Below are 21,578 nucleotides of genomic sequence, written 5' to 3' on the forward strand. Positions count from 1 at the left end.
GTTGGCTAATTATTAGCCATTTTTTAATAACTGCATCAGCCCTCGAAGAACCAATATTGGTCAGTCTGTAGAGAGAATGTGGGGAAAATAAAACCACACAATATTCAGAACAAAATAACCTTTTGGACAAAATCCAGGTCTGAGTGTGACCTCTGTTAACTATTTTTAAAGAGACGTTCCCATACACGTGTTTGCAGTAATATTAATTAGGATTCCACTCTATTTAGGTTTGAAAGATCCAGGTTCATGCATTATCTGTCTTTATCTTAAAGAGAAGGGAAATATATGTTGATGTCATTATGGCTTAGATCAGGGGTCAGCAACACGCGGCTCTAGAGCCGCATGCGGCTCTTTAGCGCCGCCCTAGTGGCTCCTTTAAAAAAAATGTTTGACCTTTTTTCTCTTTTTTTTACTTTATTTTCTTCTTTTTTTTTCCTTTTTTTCTATTTTCCTTTTTTAATCTCAACATTTCGACTTTTTTCTCGACATTTCGACTTTTTTCTCGAAATTGTACTTCAACATTAATCTCGACATTTTGACTTTTTTCTTGAAATTTTGACTTTTTTTCTTGAAATTTTGACTTTTTTCTCGACATTTCGCCATTTGCCTTAATTCTAAGGCTTATACAAGACTTTTCATTTTTTGCGGCTCCAGACATATTTGTTTTTTGTGATTTTGGTCCAATATGGCTCTTTCAACATTTTGGGTTGCCGACCCCTGGCTTAGATAAAACAACATAATTAGGTGTGCTTCAAACATTTTCTTTTACACCTTTGTGTAACAGTTATTCATTCATTTTATTTTCATTATTTTCTTTTCACCAATCTAGTCAGAACTGGTATTCCTGCACGACCAGATCATTGCATGCAAACAAACTGTGAAAACAACAGTCCATGGCACTGCTCAGAAGTAATAATAGTCAAAATGAATGACAAAATATTTTAAATTGACTAAACACTGCAAAATATGTCACCACAGTGTGCACAGCAGCTTCTCTGCCTGTCTGTATGACACAGTCAGCCTGGATGATAGAGTCAGATAGGTCAGGCTGTACTCTATGCCCTGCCTCAGGGTGTATCATCACTGTTTTCTCCTATGCGACCATTGTGACAGTCCTCATCTGTGCCTCTCAGAATGAAAGAGACAGTGGGAGAAAGGCAGAAGGCATGCTGGGTCACTGCTGGTTATTTAGGCCATTATGTTTGTCAGGGAGAATGCGTGGAGTTTTTAAAATGAGCTTCCGGCTTAATTGACACTCTTGGATTTTAATGCATTGCTTGAGGGGCTCGATGATCATTAGACGGTTCACTGAACGGAACGGTGCCGCCATGTTGCCAGACCCGACCAACTGAATCTACAGTATACTCTCAGAGTCAAAATGGACTGGGTTTGACTTTTGCTTAATCAGATATCCCTGAATAGTGGACACAGGGGCTGCAGTGACATGAATGGTCCCATTGTTTTAACACAGCAGCCTCTTTATTTTGAAATTGAGCCAGGAGTTAAAGGAGAGGGATTCATGTGGGACTACAGTTCTTGCTGACTGCCGAAAAATGCCCTTTTAGGTTTTAACACTGATGCAGAATTCAGGCTTTGATGTCTCTTTCATTTATGAAACACAAAATAACATGGAGTGGATCATTATTTAATAGGTTTTGTGCATTCATTGTGCATTCATCAAATCAGTCTATCATGTCTATTTCAATAATACAATACATCAAAGATATACAATTTCTCAAACAAAGGCATATTTTTCAAAATAGATTTGATTTACATCCTTAGGGATCAAAAAGAGGTCTGACTGCTTGTCTTGGCTCGTAACCCGCCAACAGAGCATGAATCTCACTGCACAGCCAAGTCTGCCTTTCTTTCCAACAACAAGACATGGTGATATGATGCCTCAGCTTTACAATAGTGTCAGTGTCAGTGTCTCCTGCACTTGGCTTCGGACCCCACAGGAAATGGCCCTATTGTCCCTGGGAGAGGAAGTGGCTTGGGGCAGTCCACCACCTCACTGGTTGATGGAGCCTGTGGTAAATTATTAATCATCACCAACAAATGCAAGGCACACAGACCCTGCAGCGCTGGCCGGTCCCTCAGGAATGCTCTGGAACAATGAACAGTAGAGCTGCAGCCGGACACCTGTGTCGAGTGAAAACAAGTCTGAATACGGAATCAGGTTTAACGACTTGAACTGTTTTCATTTTTAAAATGAAGTTGCTTCTCTTTTTTAGATGTCTTTTTTGCTACTTCTGCAAATTTCATGTCCGTCTTTCTTTGAGTTGTGTTCTGTTTTGGAATCAAAATATTCTCCAGTATACCTATTTTTGTGTTATCACACAATTTAAAAGTATAAAATGTTCCAAATGCCCAGAAAGTAGATAATCAACTTCTGGTGACCATCTGAAGGTAATAATCATTTTCATGATGGACTCATTTGATATACTTTTTTTGTCCTTAAATTAATTGTTTACTCTGCAAAAATATAAAAGCTAAACATTTATTCACAAACACCTTAAACAATAAATAAAATGTTTATAACTTCTATTTCCACTGACTAATCTACTAGTCCACTCACAGTGCTTCTACATATTGTTGGGTTGTTTGATTGATGACAAAAGATGCATCCACAAATCTTAATTTGAAAGCCAAGTTATTACTAAAATTACCAGAAAAAAATCTGAAAAAAGTGCAATATGTAGACGAGTAAACGCAGAAAGGTAAAACTAAGGGAAAAATCGATCTTTCCTACAAACTGTAGGAAAGATTGGTCGGGTCTCCTCCCTCATCATCACATGATCACTAATCAAGCTTTTACCTTTTTAGAAATGTTTATTTCCCAAATCCGTGTTAATTGTGGGCGTGTCTCAAACATTAGAGGGATGAAAATGGCAGAATTATAAAGGTTATTTTTTTTAATTTTGAGAATCTGAGAATGTATTTTGGTCCAGATCTGGAACCGGGTCGGAGAAGAGCTACCCATCTCCTCAGGCTTTATCCACAACTAATTACACTTCCTGCTAAAAGTTCTGGATATTTTAAGTATCTTTGATTGTAACTTTGATTTCATTTATTTTTGATTTTGCCTGGTTGTCTAGTTTAATAAATATAAATCTCAGGAGAGACAAGGTTGAACGTGGCTCCAGCAGCGACTCTGACAACATTGGTTGTAATAAAAGTGATTGATCAGGTTGAAGAAAATTACACATAAATAACTTAAATAACCTGAAAACTGAACAAAGACAAACGTTTCGGGACCCTCTCACCTGGTTCTGTTTGGGTCTCATGAAGTGGATCCGTGGAACCTCCTAATATGGTCAAAGGGGATGCAGGTCATGATCCAGACTATTCTGGTCTATAAAATGGTGAAAAATAGTGAAAATTGTTGATTATTGTTCAGCAAAACCCAAGAAGACGTCCTCAAAAGTCTCATTTGAGGACGTCTACAGTCCACAATCCCAAGATATTCAATTTACTGTCATAGACTAGAGAAACCAGAAAAGATTTATATGCAAGAAGCTACAATTGGAGAAATTTAGACTTTTTATTATTAAAAATGAAATAAATATTTAAAACAATTCATATTTGGATTCTGTATATGTTTACCTGTTTAGGTGTCATTATTGAAACAGTTACTTGCTGTTACTCTGTACCTGATGCCAGTTCATCTTCACAACTATTGGACTGTCCTCCCTCTGAATTTATTTTGACTATGGGAGAAAACCCATGCAAGTACTGGGAGAACACAGTTCACATTTACATTTGCTCTGAAAGGAAACAAGTGAGCATTTATAATAATAATAATATATAATATATTATTAACGCACAGACAAACCACTATACAGGCTCACATTCATTTTATCTTTAATTTAGAGCACTCATGGAAAACTCTTGCAGATGCGAGGGGTCCATCCACACCCCACACAGGAAGCTGGAACCAGGAACCTTTAAAATCTGTGACGTTTAAACTTGGATACTTGCAGCTGTCTCTTGGGATGAAGGTGATATTTCCCTGAAAGCACCGTCAATGTTTAAAGGCTTGATTTCTAGAATCTGATTTCTATGAATGCTCTGTTTCACTAAGAACCTTAACTTCTCCGTCAGTTTCAAGTGGAAATTCCACAGACCAGAGTGCTGTTTCATGGTCCAGAAGATGCTCAATGGCAGAGAATCAAGTATTCAGGGATGTAACCTAGTGTATAGTTGATGAACACTCCAGCCATAGATATAAAACACTGGATGTTACAGCCTTTTGGTATGGCAAGTCATCTTGATGATGTTTCCTGTTTTTTCAGTGAGTCAACATGTTTTACCGCCACCTGCTGGATAATGCTTATTGCATTGTCGCCAATTGATGTTCAGCCAAGCATCGCTCTGGATGAAAATGGTGGTAATACTGTTGGCCCCTGAACGTTACATTTGGCCCCATAATGGCCCCTGTTTCAGAAAGACCCTAGAACCGCCAGTGCCTACAGAGTAAATGTTCGGAGTTACATTCTGCCATCATTTACTACATTTACGTTTTTTCCAGTTCTAGTTATGCTGTTATTTTTGTGCCTAAATGAAAGCCGTGTCATACATTTAAAGTGCTTAACTCACACGTTTGTTTTACATGATAATTTTGTTGTTCTTTCGTTTTCCACTAGAGGTAGTCAGAGCCTCGTCCTCTGCACTGCCCGAGGCATCTGTTAAGTGCTCATATCTCCTGGCTTTCAGGATTAAAATAGCTCAAGTCCTCATTAGTTTGATCCTGGGAAAGAGTGATTGCTAAAATTAACATCTTTTTATGAGGTGTTATTTTAGAGGCACGTACAACAACCAGAGATGCCAGGCTTTACGAGGATGCAGACACTAACACATTGGAATACGCTGAGAAAATCACGTTATCTATTTGTTTATCAATTACAGAACAACTGTGTGTGTATGCACGTGCAACTGATTGTAATGTTAACATTAGCAGAACGTTGATTACCTGTCACACACGATAATTAAAATAACCAAAATATTGCAAACGATGAAACGTGACTTCACTGGCTTGAAATATTTGCGCATGAAAGAATTGGTTTGAACATTATTGCATGCATTAGGTTAAGTAAATGGGATCCAACCATCAACATTGGTAGGGACGATATAACAGCATAACCTGCATGTACACTTTTAGCTGGGGACGGGACATTAATAAGACCAAACAGAGTGGGTGAACGGGGGTCAGGGCTACATTTGTCACGAATATGAACCTAATTAATTGATAGGCTAAATGATCAATGCAAAATAAATCTGTATTGACTTATACTTTAATCTAACAACTGTGGGGTTTACCTTTTGTCACTGTCAGAGATTATGGTTTATCATTTGAAAGTCTTCATCGTTAAATCGTGTACAATCCTTTACTGTATTAGGGCAGAAAGCAGCGCTTCCATTATTAAACTACATTACCCACAATTCCGCGCATTCAGGATGACCAACTCTGAAGGCTGATTTATGGTTCCGCGGTACACCAACGCAGAACCTACGGCGTAGTGTATGCGGCGACGCGCATCGTACGCGTACCCTACGCCGAACCCTACGGCGTAGGCTCTGCGTCGATTTAACGCAGAACCATAATTCAGCCCTGAAGCAGCAGAGCCGCGGTGACAGCTGAGCTCCAGGTTTACTGAAGAAACTATCACAACCGAATATGAGCTGGAGCAGAAACCAATGCGTTTAAATGTAAGTTTAACTTATTACCCCCTTTTTCGCGCAACCACAACAGTTCGTAGACACATGTGTCGTTGTCCCGTCGCTTTGGTGTTTTTTGTGAAGTGTCCGAACTTGTTGAGGGGAAATTTCCACCCTGTGGGAGGGAGGTGGGATGATATTCTCCTGTGGCAGGAAGTGTTTGAAGACAGATTTTATTAACAATTAAACTAACATGCTCCCTCCAGTTACTCACCCAATGGCACTCAAATGCAAATGAAACCTTTACATATTTAGACCTCTTTACTTTAGGTCTCAAGCTTGATATTTCGGACGCATATACATGGGGTAAACACAAGTCATACAGAAAACTGGACATTTATCAGCTACTTGTTGGTCCCAGCTGTTGAATCATGGGGTGTGATTAATTTTTCACACAATGATTTATATATAGCTTAATTTAACTTTTTTTTTGTTGGCTTTGTCTCGAACACAACAAAACCAATCAAATTAAAAGCATCAATATATATATATATATATATATATATATATATATATATATATATATATATATATATATATATATATATATATATATATATATATAAAGGAAAGCAAAACAATTTAACAGTCTCATCCAAAATAAAACACACAGCAAAACAATGTGTTCGAGGGGGAACAGGAGGAGGCAGAACGCTTATTTAGTCCTGTCCCTTCCTCACAATATCATATCATATATGTCATATAAAAATAGAAAAGAAAAGAAAGAAAAGACAAAATAACAAAAAATAAATACAACACAAACAACCAATAAACAAGATCAAGGCATAATTAAACTGGTCTCCTACAATATCCTAAATTCAAAAATCCAATCTCCCAGTCACCTCTACGATGATCCATGACCAGCCATGAATGCAGGCAGTTGCATTTGTATCGTATATGATCCATCCTACAAGGAACAAAATAACAATCAAAGAAATACATATGGAAGGCAAATTGAGTTCTTTAGAAGTCCCCATTTTTATACTTGTCAAGAATTGCTTACTTGTATGTGTTTTTAAACTGTATAAAGTTAGTGCTTCGTTTGATTTCATCATCCAGATCATTCCATAAAGTTACCCCACAGACTGATATGCACATGCTTTTAAGAGTAGAACGTACACAAGGTTTAATTTTCCTCTTAGATTTTATTGTCGTTTATCTTGAAATATTTTTTAATGTTTTCAGGCAGTGCATTATTTCTTGCTTTGAACATTATTATTGCTGTTCTAATTTTCACTAGGTCCACAAATTTCAAAGTCTGTAATTTAAGGAATAGAGGATTGGTGTGATCGAGATACCCAGCATGATTTATTATCCTTACTGCTCTTTTTTGCAATGTGCATATCCTTTGTAAGGTGCTCTTGTAGGTATTACCCCAGATTTCCACACAATAGATCAGATATGGTAATATGAGTGCACAGTACAGTACAACTAATTACATTATTGATATTTGTTGTTATTCATTTGATAATGCTTTTGTTTCTTAATAAATTTAAACCCTTAGAGCTGAAAGAGGGTGTACAGTACTTGCTTTAGTTCATCCATCCATCTGAAATGCATAACCTCTGAAAAAGTTAAATTCTTGTTCAGAAGGTGGTCTTGAAGCGACAGCAGCTACTGCACACACACATTTCAGTTTTGCAGTGGTGACTCAGAGAAGTGAATCTCTGAACTGCACACAAACTGATGGCACATGAATGGAGCTGTTGTATGAAAACCATTTTCCTCTCAGTGTACTCAGCGGTGTTGACTGAGAAGCAGAATACAGGTATTAACAAAGGCAGAATGAAAGGCCGCTCTGCTTTCCCAGGTGTAGGTTTGGTATGGTATATTAAATAATACAAAAGATTGGTCATTATGTAAGACTTTCTGGAGGAAGTGTAAATAATCTGTTCAGATTTCTCTGAAGCTTTTCACATTTGCTTAGTTGTGATTTTGAAAGACCCCTGCAAAACAATTGTAAAATGCACTTAAAGTTAAAGTTATGAACACAAATTTTTTAAACACTTTTATTGAACAAAATATATTAAACACTGCAAGTAACACACCCCTAAAACACGTAGATAGTTTAGTCCTGTGGTGGCCTTAGCGAGATATCATGATGTAACCAACATGCCATTATTCAGTGATTTCATCTCAAGGAAATTAATAGACCATGATTACAAATAACAATATTAGACATGGCCTTTTTTACATTTTATGTTTCAAGTGACCTCATTTGCTACTGCTATTTGTTTGCAGAATTAACTTGAGGCAAATTTAACAGTGTTGGCCTCTTTCACGTGCATCTCAAACTAGTTATTGTTCATACCACTGCTGTTGAGAAAGCATTTGTGTGTTTGTTAAAGGTCAAAGTGGACACTTAAAGGAAAGCACTTGCTATATTAAAGTGACCACGGTATCCACAAGTCACATATAAAGCAGAGAGAAGGATATGGATTTCACAAGTTGGCAAAATACTATAAAATGTTGTTGATAGTGGGTAATTAATCATTGATTACTGTCTCTGTGAATCAGTGATCAACAGTGCTTGGAAACAGACTTGGCATTATGGCAGTGATAAAGCTGAACCAGCCGATATCATCTAATTTGAATGATTTGTTTGAGAGCAGATCGTGAATCTTATTTGGTGTTTCACTCATGCAAATGTTTTTACCCAATAGGAAAAGAGAAGTTGTGACTTGCTGTATCGCAGTATCTGAACACGGGGAAACCGACGGGCTTTAGTCTTTTGCTACTTTTAAGCTGCTGCTGTCTGTCCTTTGTGTCTCCTGCACACACCCCTGATAAAACAGCAAGCCTTTTCTCTGGATGTCCCTCCTCCTCCGTCTGCCGTTCCCTTGTCAGCCCCACCTCCACCCGGCCTCACTGCTGCTTTCTCTCTGGCAGGACACACTGGGAGGGCAAAATCCAGCCGGTAAAGCAACACTTGCTGTAGAACGCCTGTACTTTGATGGGAATACACTGAAGGAGGCAGTAGCAATCAAATGAACATTGAAGAAAGTTGACTACTTCAGCTGCACAGTAAGTCTTTTTTACTCTTTTCTAATCAGCTAAGTGGCTCATGAGGTTGTCTGGTGTTTTCAGCACTTTTACTTGCAGTTTGCTGTCAGTTTTTGTTGATTAGACTCAGCACCAAAGCATTAACCCTCTTTTTACCTCTCGTCTGCTTCTTTTTATGTTTAGCATGTCATTTAGCATTTAGCATGACTAAATTAGTCAAGTTAGTCTGTTTGAGTAGCTCATTCATATGCTGATCAAAGTGATGACCTTAAAATTAAACTAAATCAAATGGTATTTTGTGACGTGTTTTGAACTAACAGTCTTAGTTGAATCAGTTATGGTCATTCAGAAATGTAAGTGTTGGAGTTGTAAAGCACGTAAAGTGAAACCGTGTCCTGTTTTGGTCAACTGGTAAATAATCCACCAAAGTTTACCATTCAGTTCATGCAGAAGTCTTAAAACTTCAAGGTTTAGCTTTCACAGTTCCTTCACTATGCTGGGCTTCATAGTGATGTGTATTACAATGGATACAGTACAGCAGGGAAAAAACTGAACCTATGCTGACTTTTCTTTTAGTTTCACATGTAAAGTATGGAAAGTCTGTTGTGTTGCAAATTAAAATTTTCTAGAACAAAATTCGTCAACTGGAACATGGAAACAGAAGTCATTGAGACTTTTTGAAAAACCCAAACAAAACACGTTTGTTGCACAAAGGTTAAAACGTAAAAGCACACGTATTTTGCCTCAGATCATAACGTGTTAAAGCTCAAATCTTTCTACCTGTTTGAGTCTGAACTTTGGATATCAGAGCTATTACTGTGTGAATTAATTATTAAAGCTTTGTCTTTTAGCTGGCTGTTCCATACGCACTTTTGGGGTCTTACAAACTGTTATGTTCTAAACTAATCTTTAATTTTCCGTCACACACTTCGTCCTTGCCACAGTCTCCCAGCTCAACAAAGGGATCCAGTAGGTTAGGGATGTAAATTTTGAGTGTTCTTACAGCTTTAATGGACCTCATGTTGAGGTAACCAGAGCAGACTCGGCTTTAGAAGAGTGAATGTTTGGTATTTGGGTTTTTGTGAGCACTTTCTTTTCACGTGGAGCTGCTGTCCAGATATAGCTCTCCCAGTTGTCAGGGTGACATTCTTCCTCACAGTGAAGCCCCCTGTGGTTGCACCTTTTCTCATCTTGGTATTACTGTAGTTTTAATCCAATCTCCATTTAGACTGATGCTCTATTTTAACTGCTGTGATCTTCATCTGAAACATCAAATTGTTTATTGTTAGAAGTTTTTATCCAAAATAACTGATAACTGCAGTCCCAATCTCATGCCATCGCTCCCTCTCTCCACTTCTCCACTTCTCAGTCTTTTTCCATTGTCTTTATTGCAACCGTTATCGGTATACATTTTTTAAATCTGCCATCACTGTATATATTTTTTTTTATTATGGTTGCCTAGTGCTTGCATTGTATTTCCATATGCATAACATATTTAGTTTTAATAAAACAGAGCAATATAGCTGGACAACATATCTGCGTTCTGTAAAACTTCTCTAATAATGTTATGAGATGGTGGACAGTTCTCAGTCTCCTTCAAGACTGATATCACAACATAACTAATAACTGTGTCCTGCTGGGATCTGGAGTAACTATGGGATTATATCTGCTAATGTTTAACCAGTTTAAACAGTTCTCATAATTCAGAGCCTTTGTGGACAAAAATGATAATAATTTATAGGATAATTCACTCATTTTAATTACTTCTGATTATTTATGTGTCTGTGCTTATTTTATCCTTACATTTTTAAATTACTGGAGCAGATTTGAATCAGTTGGAATTTAAAGTCTTTGAGTGTCATGTCCATTTTATGAAGATTATTACGTTGGTTGGCAACAAAAATATGCCTGCATCTCTAGTCAAACATTCTGCAGTTTTAATTGGGCCATAAATGTCGTGTGTGTGTGTGTGTGTGTGTGTGTGTGTGTGTGTGTGTGTGTGTGTGTGTGTGTGTGTGTGTGTGTGTGTGTGTGTGTGTGTGTGTGTGTGTGTGTGTGTGTGTGTGTGTGTGTGTGTGTGTGTGTGTGTGTGTGTGTGTAAGCAGTATTTTTGTGCTCTGGCTGTGATCTGATGCATGTCCTCTTACCCGTGCCATATTCCATATTGGAGATGAATGTGCAGGTTGGTTGGTTTTCCTGTTGTTTGTATTTCAATGCCAATGTTGTAGAGACTGTCACATGTAAACTTTTGTACAAAATATATCATTTTGCATAAGGCACAGCTTCTTAGGTGAGCTTTCACACTTTAGAATCATTAAACGGCAAAATCTATCCAGCCCACGTGTATACATTCTGTGTAATGTGCAAGGCTTACAGTATGTAGTGAGATGCATGCTGGACTTAATTCATTTATATTCATAGGGATTTTAAGGGATTTTAAGTATTTCGTATGTGCATTCTGATTACTGTTACCCTTAAATCTACAGAATCGCTGTGTTTGAACGCTTTAAAGATGTTGTTTGTGAGGCTCACAGACACATCACAGACTAAAGCTTTACCGGATACCTGTGGAGATGTAGGAGTTTGTGTCTGCTAAACATGTCTAGGTATTGAGCTGGAGATGGAGTTGATGGAGGAAGCTTGATCTATGTTTCTGCATTACAACAGTGTAAAGTTGGTATACATATAAGGTGTGTTGTTGTTGTTTTTTGGCTCTGTGATTAAACCTCTAAACACTAGTTGGCTCTGTGGGTTCTCCAGTGTGGTGCTGTAGATAGCAGAGCTGAGCTTCCTTCATGTACTTTCATCTACTCGGTAACTTAACGCAGCCGGTTCTGTGAGTTGGAGGTGATGAATGTTAACTTGTTCTGAAGTTACAGCAGCATATCTGACTGATCTTATTGAGACGTAATAACTGGAACTATGTGGCAGGAATGTCATTGCTACCAGGTGGACCACCCACAGTTTTGAGTGTCAACTTGACACACACAGTTGCATTTCTGAGAAGGTGCGTGTCAGGTACGGTGTAGACTCCCCAGCTGTGTTGTACCTGTACCGTAGCATTGTCGATTCCACACAGAAGCATAAACTGCCCATGAGGGGCCACAAGGACCATTAACCAATGAGAGGGAGAGGGTGAGGAGAGGGGGCAAGAGGAGGAAACAAAGTAGAGGATGTAAACAAAAATAGATCAATCATTGAAGAGAGGAAAGTAGAGTTTTTTCAGACTCCCAGAGTTTGGGTTAGCTTTGCCAAAAGCAATCACACCAAAATCCTAACAGATTTGAGAGAGTGGACAAGCACTGCCAGTTCTCTTGAACAGATGAGAGATGAGTCAGGGTTTGAGTTTGGTGACATCAGTGGAAAGACCCAGGGTAAAATAATGTTTTATATAAACCCAGACGTTTTAGATTTCTAGTTGTTCATCCAGTAAAAATGCGCTTTAAGAAATACACTTTGCACTTTCGAAAATAATGTACCTTTTAATTCTTAAAAGTATAAGAATTAGCTTTATTGCTGAGAATGTTTAAACAGACAAGCGCTTTGGTTTTAGTTGTTAATACTTTACGGATAACTTATTCAGATAATGGAATGTTGAAAAATGAAAATACAATTCTTTATATAACTAAATTATGGGTTTTTCTGATACCATGAAAGGAATTGATACTGATCAGTATTTTCCTGTACTGTTTAAATCTTGAATGCATTACAAGTTATCAAAGGGATGCTCGCTGCCTTGTTAAAGATTAAACCACTGATGCTAAACCATTTTGGCTTGTGACCAGATGTGAAAGTAGGCCGGAAAGGCCTGGAACTACATGTTCCTGTGAAGGTTTCTTCGACTCTGTGTGATTCTGGTAAGAGAAGAGTGCAGCTACCTATTCAAAACCAGTCATAGCAGTTCTTTCAACAAGAAAACACATATGCTACCTTCATGCCATTTTAAACAGCACGTTTTCCTCTCTATTAACTTTAATAAATGCTTCTAAATTATTTCTTAATGGTCAAAGTCTGGCTCATGATCTTTCATTACATTTAGAGTTCATAGTGATTGTCAGCTTCTGCCAGCATACTGCTACTGATATGATTATCTTCAGTCCGGTCAGGCTTTGGCATGCAGAGCCTTTATTACAACATGTCAAACCTTTTATTTATTACATTAATAATTTGTACATGATCACACGTTGGCTCATGAGAGATGATATGAGATACCTAACTTCATGGTATACCTTCTATAGAGTTCACTAGCTGTACATGCGCTCTGAGTCCTGGTACAGATTAGTTTCCATCCACACCAAAACTGTCAACAGCACAACAGCAGAAGAACAGTTATATTAAACTAATGTTACCTAACACTGACTAGAGCATGCTGGGAAACTGCACTAAACCCAACAGGTGCTATATTAAATGTTAATTTATCTAGACCCAATACACTAAGATAATCCAGTGCGGTGGTTCCTCAGCTTGAGACACTTTGCAAGAAAAAATACATGTACTTGTTTGTACCTGTAGTCCCTGGGCTCATTGTAGACCTTAAAGGAGCTGTATGTAAGAGCAATAATAAAACTAATCATAAAATGACCCCGATATGTCAACAGACATTTAAAAAACATGTTCATTTCAAATACTTATGTCACTGATAACAGCACTCAAGCCAGGATATTCCAGTTTAAAAAGAGGAGTTGCAGCCCTCAACTGATGTTTATGTTGTCATTTTTTGTTTTGGCCTGAAGCTCCACCCTCCACCTATCTCCCAATCACCAAGTCAGTAATGTTTCTGAAGCTCCACCCTCCACCTATCTCCCAATCACCAAGTCAGTATTGTTTCTGAAGCTCCACCCTCCACCTATCTCCCAATCACCAAGTCAGTATTGTTTCTGAAGCTCCACCCTCCACCTATCTCCCAATCACCAAGTCAGTATTGTTTCTGAAGCTCCACCCTCCACCTATCTCCCAATCACCAAGTCAGTATTGTTTCTGAAGCTCCACCCTCCACCTATCTCCCAATCACCAAGTCAGTATTGTTTCTGAAGCTCCACCCTCCACCTATCTCCCAATCACCAAGTCAGTATTGTTTCTGAAGCTCCACCCTCCACCTATCTCCCAATCACCAAGTCAGTATTGTTTCTGAAGCTCCACCCTCCACCTATCTCCCAATCACCAAGTCAGTATTGTTTCTGAAGCTCCACCCTCCACCTATCTCCCAATCACCAAGTCAGTATTGTTTCTGAAGCTCCACCCTCCACCTATCTCCCAATCACCAAGTCAGTATTGTTTCGGCATCCGGGTTGCCAGCTCGGCTCTAATTATCGCAGCCATGGCAGCCTACGTTCCTGCTGCATTCTGCAGCCTACCTGGCAACCTCTGGTCGGGGGGAGGAGGGGGAGGGTACACGCCGCTCAACAATATTTTGAAGGTGACTGCAGTACCAGTTTTGGCCATTTCTTACGGACGGCTCCTTTAATGAACTCAAAATGTTTCAGAAAAATTGTTTGTCCACTGTAAATTAGGTGAAAATGCCTCAGATAACTTAAAATAGTTTAGTCTTATAAAGTGAAATGTGTTGGAGAGGAAGAACAATACTGTGTCTACTGGGGATTTTATTTATTTATTCAAATTTTATTTATTTATTCAAATGTTGATGATTGAGACATAGAGGGAAAATGACCGTTTGTGGTGCATAGAACACCTTTTCAAAGTTTGCAGAGGATACTCTGATTTGTTAATCATGAAAATCTTTTGTAAAGCCCTTATTTTACATTGACTGACCCACAGACTTTTGCATCTTCAGTTTCACTGTTAAAGGTATTCAACACTTAAAGGACTCTGCAGAAACTGTGAGTACGTATAGGCTCTGCCTCCGATCTGCATTGATGGGAACACAACCAGTTGCGTATGGCAGTTTTTTTAATTGAAGGTCCTGCACATACAGTAGTTGTTATCTGAAGTGGATGAAAACATTTCATCAAAGTTGTCCTAAGACAAGACTGGATATTGTTAAAAATCCTGGCGTAACATTTAAGCATGTTTTTGATCCACTTTAGATGTTGACGACTGTAGCTCATGTTTGATGACATTAACACACAATACATCATGTTTCACATGGAAGATTTATTACTGCCATCAACGGCTCATGTACAGTATAAAGAAGACAATAGTGACGACCTGGCATCCCCTTTTTTCAGTCCAGGGAGTCCCACTGACAGAAGTCAGAGCGGGGCATCAGGGCCACGCTGGTTTATTGGTTCAGGAAAAAGTAATAAATGAATTACCTCAGAAGGTCATGCTTATCAGAAACTATGATTCACTGTGGTCTTTTAAATGAATCAAATAAACCTGATTTTAGCCTTATTGGTTGGAGGTTTCTGGGCAGAATCCACAAGCAATACTTAAAGAAAAAGTACATCTTTGTTACTATACACACCAGTCAATCATGACTTTATGAATATCCACCATAGTATTTCCTCCTCATACCATCCAAAGAGCTGAGTTGGGGCTGAGCAGAGAACATCTGATGCTCTGCTGTGTTTGTCCTGCGTGCTAGTACCAGAGCCTTTGAGCTCTGTGGTTTGTGGGTTTAGTTCTCCATGGGTTGGGCCTTCCACCCATGTGCTTATCAGATTGCATCAGGATGCATGTTTTCCTAGCAGAAAGTAAAAAGATGAGCTGTGTCATTGACTTTTACCTGCCAGTTGTATTATTTGTCTGGCTTACTGGTGTATTTATCTTTTTTTTTTGTAATTTAACAAGAAGTTACACATTGTATATGTATTTGAGACTGTATTGTGCACTTTTAAAGAAAACTAAACCATGATGCCAAACGTTCATGCTGAGAGGGACCGATCCTATCAGCCTGCCGGGCTGTTTTGTCTAACATTAGGCCTTAGCTACTATATCCTGCAGCTAGACCACAGTACCTAATAACTAAGGACAGCTTCAGACTACATGACTTTCAAGGTCAGTGGATTGCTGCGAGGCTCTTTGAATGCTCTGCAGAGAGAAGATCATTTTAGCTACGGTAAGAATAGTCTGTTATCGTTGAACTCGTAAGCCCAGTGGTCATACAACACGTCCGCTGGTTCGGTTGACTTGATTTAGTTCTGAGATTAGCAGAGAGTTGAGGGAGGTTTTGCTGTTGCCCTGTGTGTGTTGAGAGGACAAGGAGAGCATGATTTTTAGATCTCATTTAAATTACAAATTGCTAACTGCTTTGGATTTGTCATTTCAATGCTGGCTATGGTCCACACGGTCAGCTGCAGTTAATACATTTTCTGCAAAACTAGCATCACTTTTTCTTAAGACCGGGCAAAGCTACAGTGTTAATGATGAAACTCACTGAATAATTTTTATATATATATACTAATGTTTCTTTTTTCCAAACAAAGTTTCGACTTCTTACCTTCAAACTGACAGTTTTGGCGGTTTTCCCGCCTTCCTCAGAGTGTCACGTGATGGGAAGTGACAACGTCCTTATCAGCTGTTTTTACTATGAGGGCGTGACCAACCTGCCAGGTTTGAATAATAATAATCACTGAATAATTGTTACAGTGATTGTAGACAGTTTGGAGTTTGCATCAACAGAAAATCAGCAGATTTTCTCGTTGACTGATCAGGAAGTAGGTTCATAATTGCACATCCCTTTTACTACTAAGAATAGATCAAATGTTGTCAGGCTTTTGGGCTCCATGGAGGCTGTGATTGAACATTTTCACTGATACACTGAATAAAAAGTGTTAGTGATCTTTTTTAGGCCTCCATCCAACTCCTCATTACTTCAAATGCACCCCTCTTCAAAAGCCATGAATGCAGATGCCCCGTCCCCTTCCCTCCCCCCTCTGGCTCTGTCTCTTGGTGTCCTGTGTGCCTCGGCTCACGTACACTCCCTCCTGGAAGGACATTGTTTGCACATGTAGAGCTCAGGTCCAATCTATGTCTCAAGGTCAAAAGCAGGATTTTCTGCTTGAGTTGCACTGTATTAAGCCTGGAGGACCGTGAAACGCTGGTCTTTTCTGCTATAGTTCTTGTGGTTCAAGTTTTACTAGGTCATGATATTACAGTAGATGTTTTGCCTATGCTGGTTGTGGGTATACTTTCCAAAATCCCTGGTGGTATTTTAAGTCTGTGTTTCTGTTGCTGTTTTAGGTTGCTGCATTAATCTTCTCTGCAGTGCCATTACGTTCTGCTTGAAAGATGACCTAGCTCGTTGCTCAGCTGACTTGAATTTTCCTTTCCTGGCATCCTGCCTTGAACAGCAAAGAAGACAAATTCAAATGAGGGGAAGATGGCTAATAACCCTGTCCCTTGTTGTCACCCCTAAGTGGGTGACAGGCTGGCGTCTCGCTTGGTTGCGTGTTTAACCAACCACTGGACCGCTTCAGCCAAGGCTAAATGGGAACTGACCTTGTGCTGAATTGTCATGTCGTGAAAGTAAGATATTTAATAGTTATGGTGTCTGTGTTGGACGGGGAGTGCTATTCCACCGTGAAAATAAGTGGAAGAAATCTCTATATTTTTCCTCACATCACATGGATATATTTGCAGAAACAGGGCTATTTAAATGCTTAAGTCTATAAGTGTGGTGTGACTTGTTTGAGATGTCCAACGGACAGGATTTATGGTGACAGGCTGGCCTGCAACCAAATCACTCAGCTGATTGGATGGACTATGCAGTAGAGGACGGAGGAGGCCAACAGGGATAAAAGGGCCTCCGCTGGAGGTAGCGATAGTGATACTTGTTAAGGTGGGTTAATTCCGGTCAAATCAAGCCTGTGTGTATCATGGCACAGATGCACTTCCTTTGTTGTGAGTGTTATGTGTATGTATTTGCCATGATTGCGTTGCCCCTGTTGCTTTAATTGGGCCTTTGCCCTCTGACCGGCCTGCTTTATTGACTGCAATAACTGGGACGTGGTATCAGGTGTCCTTTTGTTATCAGCATGGGCAAAATAATCAAGCCTTTATGTGAATTCAGTGAATGGAGAGCTATCACTTCATCAATAACTCAGAGCGGAGTATGTTATTTAAACTGTGTCAGAACATGGTTTTTATGTTATGTTGTTAAGTGTGTGCACAATTTCCAGTTTTTGTGCCTCAGTCAGAGTTCAGTAGACAGAATGAGACAGGGCATGTTTATAAAAGATGACATCTTTTGATATTGTTCGGCAAGTACGGCTATCAGTATTCCGATCTCGTGACAGCTTTATATATTTGAACTTGTACTGTATGGTTGTGTATACAGATGCAACAGGAATATATTTTTATGCTTGCAGTGTATTGTGGTGTACTATCCCAATTAATGTATAAGAGATACAGGAATACACTTTGACAAAGTTTATATCTGATAAGTTTAACACCTGCAAGATAAAATACTGTTATACTGTATTTACTAATGCTAAGCCTTTTAATTATATACAGTATCTTATATTCTTCCTTTCTGTGGGCATAATTGGCACATATATCCTGATACGTTATATCACAGTTGACTGAAACACTCGGGGGGCATGACACTCTAGACTGGTAGTGTTTAATTTATATAATGTCCTCCATGCCTTGTTTTGTTTACAGGAGTGTAATGGTTTGTCGAAGAACCTGATCTGTGTGTAGCTCCATGGTGTTGTAATATTATCTTTGTGACCCTGGAAAGACCGACTGCAGGAGAGGCCCTGCTTTGCTTATAGTGAAAGACTTTTCAATCCAACCAAAGTATTCATTCTGGAGAGTTCACATACTTTATTAAATGATCCTTTCACATCATACGATGAATCAGAAACTAGGACCTAGGCTTATTATCTTTTTTGCAATTATGTTAGTTTGTTGTATTTGTAAGAGTTGAATCTAAAAACACAGAACAAGGAGTCTAAATTCAAGAGGAACTATAATAACTGAGTGATACATTTCATCATGTCTATCAATTGTTGGTCTCTATAGATGTCCAACTTGTCATTGTGCATATTATTATTATTATTATTATTATTATTATTATTATTATTATTAGCCAGCTCAGTTTTCTAGTTTGGTAAGGTTACAATCAGCTGTGACCTGAGTTGTGCTGTACTTCTTTTTCTGAACAGTTGTTGGTTTATTAAAGTCCTTAAAATATTAATAAGAAAAAGTGTGGGAGACATTGAATGACTGCAGGGGATATATTAACCTCTTACATGGCAAGTGACCATATTTGGTCACTTCAGTAGAACTACATTCTTTGGTTATTACAAAAAGAGTGATGATGTTAAGAGAGGTCCACCTCCCCATTACTTCAGTAACCCTCTCGAGTTGACATTTTGAAATCTCAAATATTTTATTGACTGCCCTATGAAGTGTTAAGCAACAGTATCTCAATTTCTTTGCAGGGATGAAAACTCTCACTTAGTGCTTTCTCAACTAATAATAGTTTTTTGTATGATATTCTAAGGTTCTTGAGTATACTTGATTAAGTGGGTTGATTTATGCATTGCATGCTGTTGAAATTACAACAATATAACAGTCTTTATTTGTAGCATTTATCTCACGAAACACACTGAAATGAGTCCTCTGCTTTTAACTCATCACTAGTTAGATTAGGAGCAGTGGGCTGCCATTTTCTTTCTGGCGCCTGGCAGCAGTTGGGGGGTTAAGAGCCTTGCTCAGGGGCCCACAGTGGTTCTTATTATCTTATGGTTATTATTCACCTCTGTTGACAACACCTGAACCAGGGTCCTCCAGCCCCAAGCCCACCGTGGGAAATTAAATGAAAAATAAATATAAAACCGAACTATCATCAAACCTCTTTGAAGTTTAGCCATGTAGTAGTGTAGTAAACATTATGAAGCACTAATATTGACACACATAATTGTATTGACATTGTGCAACCTTACACAGACATCTGCGGCTTTTGAAACTGTTGATCATAATATTTTAATTGAGCGTCTTAAAAATTGGGTGGGCATTTCAGGGTTGGTTTTAGATTGGTTCCGTTCTTATCTGTCCGACCGAAAGGTCTTTCTGTGTAGAAATTGGTAATTTTCAGTCATCACCATTAGATTATGGAGTTCCTCAAGGTTCTGTTCTCGGTCCATTACTGTTCTCCATTTACATGCTTCCTCTAGGTCATATTATTACAAAACACAATATTAAATACCATTTCTATGCCGATGATACACAATTATACCTTTCCTTTGATAATAGCAACTCCAATCAACTAAATAACCCCCACATTTACATTGCAGATATCAATAACTGGATGGCATCAAACTTTTTACAACTTAACTCAGAGAAGACAGAAATCCTCATCATAGGTCCAGACTCATCGCAAAATCATATTTCTTCCCATCTTGGTCCCCTTTCATCCAACATCACCACTTCTTGTAGAAACCTTGGTATTATTTTTGACAAACACCTCAATTTCGACCAGCATATAAATTCCGTTGTCCAATCATGCTTCTTCCATCTTAGAAAAATATCCAAAATCAGGTCATTTCTTTCATCTAAAAACTTAGAGACAGTTATACATGCATTTATTTCATCCCGGTTAGATTACTGCAATTCACTTTTTTCATGCCTCACTCAGCAAAATCTAAATAAACTACAGTTAATTCAAAATGCAGCAGCCAGACTCATTACCCAGTCCAACAGGAGAGAACATATCACACCAATTTTAAAGTCCCTTCACTGGCTCCCAGTCCGTTTTTTAGAGTGGATTTTAAAATTTGTATTATTACTTCTAAGGCTCGTATGGGGCTAGCTCCTGATTACATAGCTGACCTCCTGACCTCATACAAGCCTGAACACACCCTGAGATCCTCTGGTGGGTCATTCCTGGCCATTCCTTGGTCTAACTTAAAGACCAAGGGTGACCGGGCCTTTTCTGTTTTAGCCCCTCGTTTATGGAATGACCTGCCGGAGGAGATCAGGGTAGCTAACACATTGTCTTCTTTTAAGTCACTTTTAAAAACTCACTATTTTAGACTTGCGTTTAACTGATTGTATTATTTGTCTGTTTTTATTATCTCTCAATTGTGTCTTAATATTGTACTCATTGTTTGTTTCCTGTTTTTAATTGCATGTAAAGCACTTTGTGACTTGTTTTTGAAAAGCACTTTATAAATAATACATTATTATTATTATTATTATATGTGCGCATTGCTCCATAAATGTTTTAAAAATCCTCTGCTAATTGTTTTTTTTAATTTCTCACTGTTTCCCTTCCCCTCTGGTCATTACCAGCAGGTTCAGGAAGACATCCATGCCCTGGCAACCTTCATTTTTGTCCCCAAGCAACTAGGGGGCGCCTGGATTTGAGTTTGTCTTCATCCTGAACCCACCACTCCCAGACACGCTGTCCCACCCTGCATCCTCTCCCTCCTCTCCTTCTCCCAGAGCTTGGCTTTCTCCTTCCTCCTGGCACCCACGGGCCCCTCTGGCCTCCCAGTCAGCCCTCTCCCTCCATGAGGGGCAGGGGGAGGTGCAGGGGGCCGTGGACGAGGACCCCCAGCCCCTCCAGCATGCTTCACAGGGGAACCATAGTAACCCAGCTCAGCAGTCCCATCAGGATGCATCTACTCTCACAGGTATGTTGCTTCTTTTTTCAAGGATTAATGACTGCATATCTAAGCATGGAAATAAAAAAAATAAATACTGAAATAAATAAATAAATAAATAAAAATACTGATTAAACCTAAATGAGTAAATGAGAGGATTGTAAGTTCCGCCATTTACCAGTAGAGGGCAGTGGAGTATTAGATGTGAACTATAACTGGCTGTGATTAAGTGTTGCTTTCTTTTTCTTTTCTTACACTTTTACACACATGAATACACAAACACTCTCCATGCTCAGACATTTGTTCAAACCTGCCGGAGCTGGAGATAGTGAGTCTTCTATC

The 21,578-nt window shown here is 38.8% G+C and overlaps 2 long non-coding RNA genes across 2 annotated transcripts; one reads left to right on the forward strand and one right to left on the reverse strand.

The window, feature by feature from the left end:
• Window positions 1–2,013: 2,013 nt before the first annotated feature.
• Window positions 2,014–5,837, reverse strand: LOC133444873 (uncharacterized). Its single transcript, XR_009782745.1, has 3 exons — window positions 5,728–5,837; window positions 3,267–3,355; window positions 2,014–2,142 (listed from the first exon to the last, which is right to left on the reverse strand). It is a non-coding gene; the product is annotated as an uncharacterized LOC133444873 (long non-coding RNA).
• Window positions 5,619–21,122, forward strand: LOC133444866 (uncharacterized). Its single transcript, XR_009782744.1, has 3 exons — window positions 5,619–5,709; window positions 8,608–8,742; window positions 20,923–21,122. It is a non-coding gene; the product is annotated as an uncharacterized LOC133444866 (long non-coding RNA).
• The last annotated feature ends 456 nt before the right edge of the window (window positions 21,123–21,578 follow it).

This window comes from Cololabis saira, chromosome 1, assembly GCF_033807715.1.
Source record: "Cololabis saira isolate AMF1-May2022 chromosome 1, fColSai1.1, whole genome shotgun sequence".
Taxonomy (NCBI): Eukaryota; Metazoa; Chordata; class Actinopteri; order Beloniformes; family Belonidae; genus Cololabis; species Cololabis saira.